Below are 11,024 nucleotides of genomic sequence, written 5' to 3'. Positions count from 1 at the left end.
CTCTTCTATCTCTTGCATTCTGTTGGTGATGCTTGCATCTATGTCTCCTGATTTCTTTCCTAGGTTTTTTACCTCCAGGGTTGTCTCACTTTCTGATTTCTTTATTGTTTCCATTTCCATTTTTAGATTCTGGGTGGTTTTGCTCATTTCCTTCACCTGTTTGATTGTGTTTTCCTGTAGTTCTTTAAGGGATTTTTGTGTTTACTCTTTAAGAGCTTCTAGATCTTTACCTGTGTTCTCTTGTATTTCTTTGAGGGTGCTATTTATGTCTTTCTTAAGGGCCTGTATCATCATCATTATAAGTATTTTTATATCTGAATCTTGCATTTCCGGTATGATGGTGTGTCCAGGACTTGCTATTGTGGGAGAATTGGGTTCTGATGATGGCAAGTGACCTTGGTTTGTGTTGTTTATTTTCTTATGCTTGCCCCCTGCCATCTGGTTAACTCTAGTGTTAACTGCCCTTGCTATATCTGACTGGAGCCTGTCCTTCCTGTGATCCTGGTTATGTCATAACTTCTCAGAGTCAAGCTGTCTCTGTGATCCTGTGATTCTGGGATCCTGGGACCCTAGGCTTGTTAGATCACCTGGGAGTATGGCTTTCTCTGTGTGTTGTGGGACTGGCTGCTGAGCTTGTGCCCAAGGTCTGCTCAGAACACTAACCCAGACAGACTGGAAGGAACCGGAGTCACTGGGCTGGTAGAGTTCCTGTGTGCCTAGTCCTGCTGGTCCCAGTTACTCCCAGTGTTGGGACAGATGTTGGTTCCTGCTCACCTCTGATCCTGCATGTACCAGAGAGCCTGGGAGTGGAGCTTCCTCTGGGTGTTGTGGGACTGGCTGCAAAGCTTGTGCCTAAGGTCTGCTGTCTGATCCTGGGTGTTTCAGAGCACCTGGGAGTGTAGCTTCCTCTGGTTGTTAGAGAGATGAACTCTTTAAGAAGAGGTACAGGGGGGAAGAATTTAAAATAACATATACTACAGTCATACCACTAGAAAGTTTGCCTGGGTAAAAAGATGCACAGTTCAAATTCTGAATCCTCCGTTATTAGAAATCCTCACTGGAATGATCACTCTCATAGATTCCAGGTAGGTTCCACTGAACTAGGCTTCCACACCAACACACACACACACACACACACACACACACACACACACACACACACTCACTAACTCTAGTTATCTTTCCTCACACTCCTTCCCTCTGTTTCTTCTCCTGACAACCTGATCACTCTTGTACCCTTCCCCACCCACTCCCAATCCACCTTCAAAATCTATCCTAGTTCCCCTCCACTGGGAGATCCGTGCATCCCTCCTCTTTACCTAACCTCAGTGGGTCTGTGGATTATACCTTAATTATCATTTACTTACCAGCTAATATCATATCTACTTGTGATAGCTACTCATGTTTGTCAGATTGACTACATATGGAATGAACTACAATCCAGAAATGGAGGGCACACCTGTGATCCAGATTTTGAGGCTAGAAGACACAGGTTTCAGATCCAGATCTTGACATGGAATGACACATGCTTTCCATCCAAATCTTGAGGCATGGTGGTACACACCTTTAATCTGGGCCATACCTTCTGCTGGAGTCCTACATAAGGACATTGGAAAAGGGGAAAATGTACTCTTCTTCACCTGTTTGCACTTACTTGCCAGCACATTTTACTTCTTCAGAATTCCAGCTTATACAGAAGACCAGCTGACACAACTAGCCTCATGGGACTGAGCAACTACTAGATTCTTAGACTTCCCATTCAAAGCTGCCCATTGTTGGGCTAGTTGGACCACAGACTGTAAATCGTTACAATAAATTTCCTAAGTATATTGAGACATTCCATAAGTTCTATGACTCTAGAGAACCCTAATTAATACACAAATAGACACTTGATTTTGATAAAGAGGCCAGAAATATACAATGGGGGAAAAGAACAGCATTTTCAACATTCATGATGGCCAAACTGGATGTCTGATACTAGGACGATGCAAATCTACACTCTTCACCCTACACAAAACTCAAGTCCAAGTAATTCAAAGATCTTAACATGAAACCGGTTACACGGAACCTGATAGAAGAGAAAGTGTGGGAATAGCTTTGAACTCATTGGCACAGAAAGGGTGAAGGAATGGGGGAAGGGTAGTGGAAGAGAGGAGGTAGATAAATAAATTAATGGAGATAAGTAAATAAATGGATAATATCCAAAATATATAAAGAACTCAAGAAATTAGATATTAAGAAAAGAAATAGCCCAATAAATTTGGATATAGATTCAAAAAGAGAATTTTCAACAGAGCAAACACAAGTGATTGAGAAACACTTAAAAAAATGTTCTTCGCCCTTAGCCATCAGAGAAAGGCAAATCAAAACTACTGTGAGATTTTATCTTACACCTGCATAATTCCTAAGATCAACAAAAAAGTGACAGCTCATCCTGGCAAGCATATGGAGTAAGAGAAACACTCATATATTGCTTGTTTTTGGTTATGCAAACACATAAAGTCACTATGAAAATCAGTGTGGTGGTTTTTCAAGAAGCTGAGACTCATTATACCTCAAATACCAGCTATACCATACTTGGGCATATGTTGGGCCCTATTTGGCCCTGGTTTGGGCCTTGAGGACAAACCCGAGCCTGGCTCGAGTTTTGTAAACTGTCTCAGTCACTTCTGTACTGGAGTGAATTAGCATGACCTGCTTAAGCTTGCCTTTGCCTAGCTCCTGCTGACATAGAGTAAATTGTTGACTCTGTCAAGCATCCCATACCCTTAGTCAACTTTCCCATCCTCCTATGTAATCTCACATGAGCAGAAAACTCCACCTCCTCTCTCAACCCTTTATAAAGAGAAGATTGGTACATTAAACCTAGTACCTGCTTTGACAGACTCCCAGCTGGGGGTGATTATTTTCAGGAGGCAGGAGATCCGAGCCTCCATCACTCACCATCCTGCTCAGCCTGGTGAGGCTCTGCTGGACCAGGTTCTCTCCCTCTTTCCTGGTTCTGCCTGCAGAGAGCCTGTCCGGCAGGCATATGCACAAAAGATGCTTCATTCTATCACAATGACACTTGTTCAGTGTTACTCTATTCATAATAGCCAGAAGCTAGAAACAGCCTAGCTTTTCCTGTCCTTCAACAGAAGAATGGATACAGAAAATATGTTACATTTACACCACTGAAATTACTCAGCTGTTTAAAAACTACATGAAATCGGCATACAAATAGATGGATGTAGAAAAACAATCATCCTGAGTAAGGTATCCCAGATCCAGGAAGTCAAGTATGATATATATTGGCTTATATGCAGATATTAGCTCTTAAGTCAGTAACTAAACTGTAATCCATAGAAACACAGAAGTTATAGAATGGGAGTATCAGGTGGGGAGGGAGGGGGCGAGGGAGGAATGAGAGGAAATAAGGCAGAAGGCAGCCAACTGTAAGGGAAATTTGAGAGGTCACATAGAAAGTTAACAGAATACAAACCTCCTAAAATATATACTTATATTAAGGAAATCAAATTAAATTGTCAAATATTGAGGGAGACATATTTCCAACTGGCCATCTCTTGTCACCAAACAAATGAATGAATTAATGAATGAATGCAAACTTAGCCACTGGGGTAAAGGATAAAAATAGAACTATCATTTATACCAGCTAGGAGAGGAAAAATATGTTTTCTCTAATGGAATGACAGTAGGTATATCAATCCCTCCATAGCAGGTCTCATGATCAGGAGTAGGCTTTTTGTGTGATTTTATTTGGTTAGTTTTGTGGTTTAGTACTTTGTGTGTTTTTCTATCATTTTAGGCATTATGGGTTTTTTTTTCTGTTTTGTTGTTGTGTTGAGATTTTGTTGCTATATTGTATTTTTCTTTTCATAAAATCTTAAAATTGAGTGGATATGCAGGAGGAGAGAACCTAGATCTTTGAAAGGGGAAGAATATAATGTGTGTGTGTGTTGAATAATAAAAATTAAATGAAACACATCATTAAGTCAATTCCCTCTGAATAGATATTTTTGAGAAATACATAGGGCATTAACATGTGTTTGTAAGCAGGGCATTTTAAACCAGTAAAGAAGATATATTCAAAAAAGAAAATGAAAACAAAGAAAGCAAAAGAGGAGAAACATCTTCAGCAGGGGGTGCCTAATGAAGTAAAGGTATTAGACGAAGGAAACAATCCATTTAACCAATAAAAATTGTATCTGCTGAAAACTGGATTGACTATATGCTCTCTCCTTTTATTCTAACATTCAGGTTTATATTTCCTATGTTGGTTAGTTTGATCTTACAGCTATAACCTCATGTGGAGTGGGTAATTCCAATTTTTAGGAAAAAATAGAAGATAATGATCATTATTAACAGTGCATCACCTCTCCCCATCATTTCAGAGTCTGTACCACTCTTCTTCCATGAATAGTTCGATCTCCCATCCCTTTGCATATCTCCACAAAATCTGAATATCTTTATCCTTTCTGAGACCTCTCTATCATCAGGTACTTTAATAAATGTGTGTGAACTTCCCATTTGACTGAGCTAATTTCATATAGACTAAGATGATCAGATGCTGAGAGGATAGACTAAATTTTTAAACTTCTTTATACAGTTGCTATGCTTTCACATTTAATATGAGAAAGACAACCTTATACATGACACCGAAAAATATCAAATGACTATGTTTGCGATAGTATTATCTACCTGAGTAACTGTCATGAGGATAAAAGGAGTTTTTGTGAGTTAATTTCAGTTTTTGGCTTGTACAGGAGTTCAAAACTGATTTTTCTTCTCCACAGCCCAGAATTAAACTTGAAGATCAAACCTGTCAAACAATAGGAGAAACAGGAGAAACCATTGTGTGATTCCAAGACTGAGTTTGAACCTCTGAAGGTTTCCTTTTGACAGAATCTGTCTTCAAATTTAGTTTCAGATAATGATATTTCTCAAATATATTTCTTTGGCCTGCTGAGCAATTTGATACAAAGGGAGATCTCTCTAGGATTCATTCATATCTTAGGATCCCACTACCGAAGGGAACATATATCTCCACCTCTATCTCCACTATACATTTCCGTTATTTGTCTAAAAAAAGTAGCTTCCTTTACTATATTCTGTCTCTTTCCTAAATTCATTCAAATTGCAGAGTCTATTCTTGGTCCCATTCATTCACATGAAAATAATTTGAGAACTCTAAATATTGTTTCCATTCCTCAATTTTTCCTTCATAGTACACCAGATGGTAATTGTATTTTTGTGTGTTTTTCATGTTTAATTTATTTATTTTTGAATGCTAATAAGTCTGCATAATTTTTCTTATTCATCCTTACCAGTTAATTCCAGTGAACTTAGAGAAAGCAAGGAGGTGTCTCCCTTGTTTCTGGATGAAGTTTTTATTTTTATTTATTTATTTATTTTTTACTCCATGATGTTTTGAGTTAGTCCTTATATTCTCTTTCTTGATGTACTCTGAGGCAAAAAAATAGCAGGATTCGTTTGATATACTTGAGATTTCATCTCAATGAGACCACACTACCAATACACAGAATGATCTTAGTAAAGTATGTTACTGACATAGTTAAAGATTTGCTCAGGCTTCTTTGGGGCAAAAACAGAGAAACAGCATTCACACAACACCAAGTCTCACATAAAAGAAAATGATATGATTTATTATAGAACCAAATATAAGGGACCATGACCTAGTAACACAAAGCTGCATCATCCTAAACCATAGTTTCATGACATCCTTGTAATAATGTAAAGAAAAACCATAATTCAGGGCATTTCTCAAACATGTTGGTGGAAAAACTAGATATGTCCCAGCACAGCAGAAATATTTCTAGTATGGAACTCAGATGCCATCTGATAACATTCTTAGTTTGGTGGGAGCTGTTGGCCTGTCCATACACTCCATGAAGGTTTATAGTCACATGCACAAAGGTGAACAGCATTTGGCTCTTTGGGGGCTGTGAAATCTCAAGATTATTTGGTCTTGGGATATCATTCCAACTATCTACAGTTGTTGTGATTCCTATCAATTAGCCTTGTAGATTCTCTAATGTTTAATGCTAAACATAGTTTAAAATACTTGGCTTTTCTTCTTCTTTAAATTTCAGTTCACAGATACCTCCATGACGCCAGACAAACCACAGGACTGATCAGAGACATTCATTCGGTTTCATTTCTCAGTCAAACTACAATTCTCAGAAATCTTTTTCTTCTTTTCTCCTCCAACCCTCTCAAAAACCACAAGTAAATTTGGTAGTTCTCAGTCACGAGTCAGGAGTACACTGGTGATTAACCATTACTTTTAATAAGCTATTTTTTCTAGGCATTTCTGCATTTTTCATTCTTTTTCAGTTTCCAAATTTAAGGCTTATTTGAAAAATCCATGCCATGCTGTGATAAATTGAAGTATACAGGTTTAATAATATATTCCTTTTTCTAGTATAAACAAAACAATTTAAGATTATTGAATCCTGAATGTTATTATTCATAGAGACTGCTATCTTTTGTAATTTTATGAAGAAATAAATCTTTTGTGGTGGAAATGTTCTTTAGCATAGGGGAAGACTTAGGGGTGGCCCCTCTGCTGAATGGTGGGAATGTTCTTTGGCATAGGGGAAGATTTAGGGGTGGCTCCCCTGCTGAAAGGCAGGGAAGGGGCACCTTCACATAATCTCCCTGCAGCCTAGAGCATGACTGCTCCATGAAGGAGGGGGCACCTTCTGATAATCTCCCTGCAGCTGAGGACATAACTGCTCCATGAACCCAAGATGTTTTGGAAGTAATTCAAGGCTACTGAGAGCTGTGCATGCAAGGACCAAAGAAACAGACCTCATTCACCTGGGCATGGGGGAAAAAATATTTACTGTAAGATAGTGAAGAAGTGGGCATGCTTTGCCATGAGAAAGTGCTAAGAGATTGTGCTACATGATTGTTGTTAAATTCTAGTTTTAGTCTTCCTGTGTTTTACTATAATAGATTTCTCACATTAAAGTTTATTGCCATTGCCAGCAGAGCGGTGGTCCTCTTGTTCTCATTCAGTTGCCCTCTCTACTTCAGCCTCACCCTTGTCGGCTGGCTCCGACAATCTTTTGCCCTATGAATTTAATATGAAATCTTACAAACATATATTCATGATATTACAAAAACAGCTGCCTTAATTCTGTTTAGGAATTTTACATATAAACTACCATTGGAAACATAACAATAATCTAGCAAAAAATGTTTCATGTCCAACATGTCAAAATATTTAAATCAATACAAAAATATAATCCTTGGTTATCTGAAGGCTCTAGTGCTTAAAGTTTATTTCTTCTATGCCATTAATCTACATTATATTAAAATACATTTTAAGTAAAGTACTCATTTTTTGGATAATTTTTGTCCTTCTAAACTACATGCTTTTATGTTATTAGATTAGGCCTCTCTGAACAGTACACCAAAATGTTTTTGAATACTACTGTTGCATGATGCATACTAATGAGCTCAAATATCAGATTTCAAGTGGTTTAAGGGCTTGCTGACAGAAGCTCTGGTATGGCTGTTCTCTGAGAGATTCTATCAGCACCTGACTAATACAGATGCAGATACTCAAACCTAACCATCAGACTGAGCCCAGGGACCCCAATGGAAGAGCTAGAGAGTAACTGAAGGAGCTGAAGGGAATTGCAACATAGCAATATCTAACCAGACCACCCAGAGCTCCCAGACACTAAACCACCAACCAGAGTATACATGGTGGGATCCATGGCTCCAGATACATATGTAGCAGAAGATGGCCTTATCTGACATCAATGGGAGGGAAGGCCCTTGGTCTTGTGAAGACTTGATGCCCCAGTGTAGGAAGATACTTGAGTGGTGAGGTAGGAGTGGGTGAGTAGGTAGAAGAGCACTCATAGAGGCAAAGGGGGATGGGATTGAAATGAATAAAATGACTAATTAAAAAATAATACCAAAAGAATTGAAGAATATGTGAATTTGTATTTCCTATCCCACACCTCTAGTGGAAGCCTCCTACCCTACCAGAAGCCAGCCCAGACCCATGCACCTCAAGTGAGACTGCACCACTGCACAGCAATTGCCTGGCATACCTCAACTGCCCCTTCCCTCTAGATCACAATATCATGGCCCACACCTCTGGCAGAAGCGTCCTACTCCACCAGAGGCCAGGCTAGCATCCTGAACCCCAGAGGACTCTCAGACCAAATTAGAGGCCATACATATCACCAGAACTCTAGCCACCAAGTGGAGTGGCAGCTTCCTGTTGGGCAAGAGGCCATCCAGGCTATCAGAAGTCCAGCTTTCAACTTGGGTGGAGAACTTCTACTTCACCATAGGCCACTCCAACCAGAAGACCAACGAGGAAACACAAACAAAGAAAGAAGATATCCATCTAACAAAGACAAACCTAAAAGTTGGCACCTAGACCTGTAATCACTCCAAATCCAGATGCCTAAAAGTCAGTGTAAGAGCACAATCTGTGCATATTCTGCTAGCAGCCTTCATATGAAGGTGTAGAACTCTCAGCTCTGCCTGCACCATGCCTGCCTTGATGCTGCCATGCCCCCACCTAGAATATAATGAAATGAACCTCTGAACCTTCCTACAGGGTCAAATGTTGAATGGTGTAAATAACTTATAGCTGCTACAACTCCTAGTCAGATTTCAGGTTCAGAGACATCAGAAAATGTGTCAAAAGATTACAAGGCTCTAAGGGATGGAGATAAACTGGTACAGATGGAAGAAGCTCCATTTTTCACAGGAGAATCAATTAAGACCATTGTGAAGACAGTATTTATATCTGACCTTTTATGGGAGCAGTAAGTGGGACCCTGACAGTGATGGACTTTAAAGTATACTTCAAAAATATAGAAAGGGACCCACATTTCATCCTCGATGTTCCTCTTAGAGTGATATGCAGAGTGAAGAAGATTGGCACACAGAGCCATAGGGATAGTTCTTGTGATATAGAGATTGCATGCAAGGATATGAGGAACCTGATACTTGCATATAAGCAGGAAGAACAGCGAAAACTTGGGATATTTGAAAACCTCAACAAGCATGCTTTTCCTCTTTCCAATGGGCAGATGTTATTTGCATTCAACTATAAAGAAGTTTCCAGTTAATGGCAGTTAATTCAGTGTCTGAATATAAGAGACAGGGCTTGCCAAATGAGAGTTGGAAAATATCCCAAATAAACAGTAGTTATGAGTTCTGTGATACCTATCCTGCCATCATTGTTGTGCCAACTAGTGTGAAAGATGATGACCTTTCAAAAGTGGCAGTCTTTCGAGATAAAGGCAGAGTCCCTGTGTTGTCATGGATTCACCCGGGAAGTCAGGCAGCAATTACATGTTGCAGCCATCCACCAGTGGGTCCCAATGATAAATGCTGCAAACAAGATGAAAAATACCTGCAGACAATACTGGATGCTAACACACAATCACATAAACTTACTATCTTTGATGCCCAACAAAACAGCATTGCTGATACCAACAAGGCAACAGGTGGCAGACAAGAAAGTGAAAGTGCTTACCCTAATGCAGAACTCATATTCACGAGATCCACAATATTCCTGTGATTAGGGAGTCACTTTATAAATTAAAGGAGTTAGTGTACCCTGCAATTGATGAGTCACATTGGCTATCCAATGTGGATAGGACACATTGGCTGGAATATATACGGATTCTCCTTGCTGGGGCAGTGAGAATTGCTGATAAAATAGAATCTGAGAAAACATCTGTGGTCATCCACTGCAGTGATGGGTGGGATCAAACATCCCAGCTCACATCTCTGGCAATGCTGATGTTGGACAGTTATTAATGGACCATTAAAGGATTTGAGGCTCTCATAAAAAATGAGTGGATAAGCTTTGGACACAGGTTTGTACTGATGCCATGTTGATGACAACCATGGAAATGCTGACCGATCACCTGTATTTCTTCAGTTTATTGATTGTGTTTGGCAGATGACAAGACAGCATTTGAGTTTAATGAATTATTCTTGATTACAATTTTGGATCACTTCTATAGTCTTTTTAGGAAAACCTTTTTGTGCAATTGTGAACAACAGTGAGTCAAAGACTGTGTATATATACATATATAGAGAGTGTATATATACACTCTATATATGTATACATATATATATATAATATATATCTTTATGGTCTTGCATCAATGGCCAACTAAATGAATTCTCAAATTCCTTCTTTGTGAATTATGAAAACCATGTATTATATCCTGTTGCTAGTATGAGTCACTTGGAATTGTGGGTAAATTATTATGTACGGTGGAATCCACAGATGAGACCACAGATGCCAATTCATCAGAATCTCAAGGAGTTTCTGGCTATCAAGGCTGAGCTGCAGAAGCAGGTGTAGGACTTGCAGAGGGAGGTGGTCACACAGACCATCTCATCTTCCTCTGAGAAGGGCTCCTTACCTATCCACTCAGCTACTCCTGGACACACCTCAGTCTGATGAACAAAGCCAGTGTCCTGGGCCATCCCACTGTTCTACTCCCTTCCAGCAGCTCAGGGACCTGGCCATTGATGTTATGTTTCTAGCTTGTCATCTTACCTATTAGGACTAGGCCCAGGGACCATTTCTGGGTGATGAAAGCTCCTATTTAACAAGTGCTTCTTATGTGTGAACAGCCTGTGACCCTTTTGAGGTAGCCTTGCCCTCTGAACCACCTTTGTCCTGTACAGGTAGCTTGAGAGAAACTAGACTGAATGCAGTGTGATATTTTAACTTAAGAGAATTTCACACCACTTCTTTTCAAGTTACATCCTTGGTTATGAACAACTCCTTTATTTATAAAACACATGACCAGCCATGTGGCTCCTCTCAGCCTTTTGGCACAATTTAAAAACTGTTTTAAATGAAATATTAGTGTGGCAAATGAACCATTGACACCTGTTCTACAATTATCAGCTATCTTCATACAAGAAATCCTGTACAATTGGCACAATATGTACTGCTGTGTACATATAAGGTATTTTCAAAAGAGAAACATGCTTTATTT

General features: G+C 39.4%; 1 pseudogene; it reads left to right on the top strand.

The window, feature by feature from the left end:
- The first annotated feature begins 8,721 nt into the window (after positions 1-8,721).
- On the top strand, positions 8,722-10,580 carry LOC116100790 (annotated as a pseudogene).
- Positions 10,581-11,024: the final 444 nt, after the last annotated feature.

This window comes from Mastomys coucha, unplaced genomic scaffold (genome assembly GCF_008632895.1).
Source record: "Mastomys coucha isolate ucsf_1 unplaced genomic scaffold, UCSF_Mcou_1 pScaffold21, whole genome shotgun sequence".
Lineage (NCBI taxonomy): Eukaryota > Metazoa > Chordata > Mammalia > Rodentia > Muridae > Mastomys > Mastomys coucha.
This window is presented reverse-complemented; position numbering and strand designations above follow the sequence as displayed.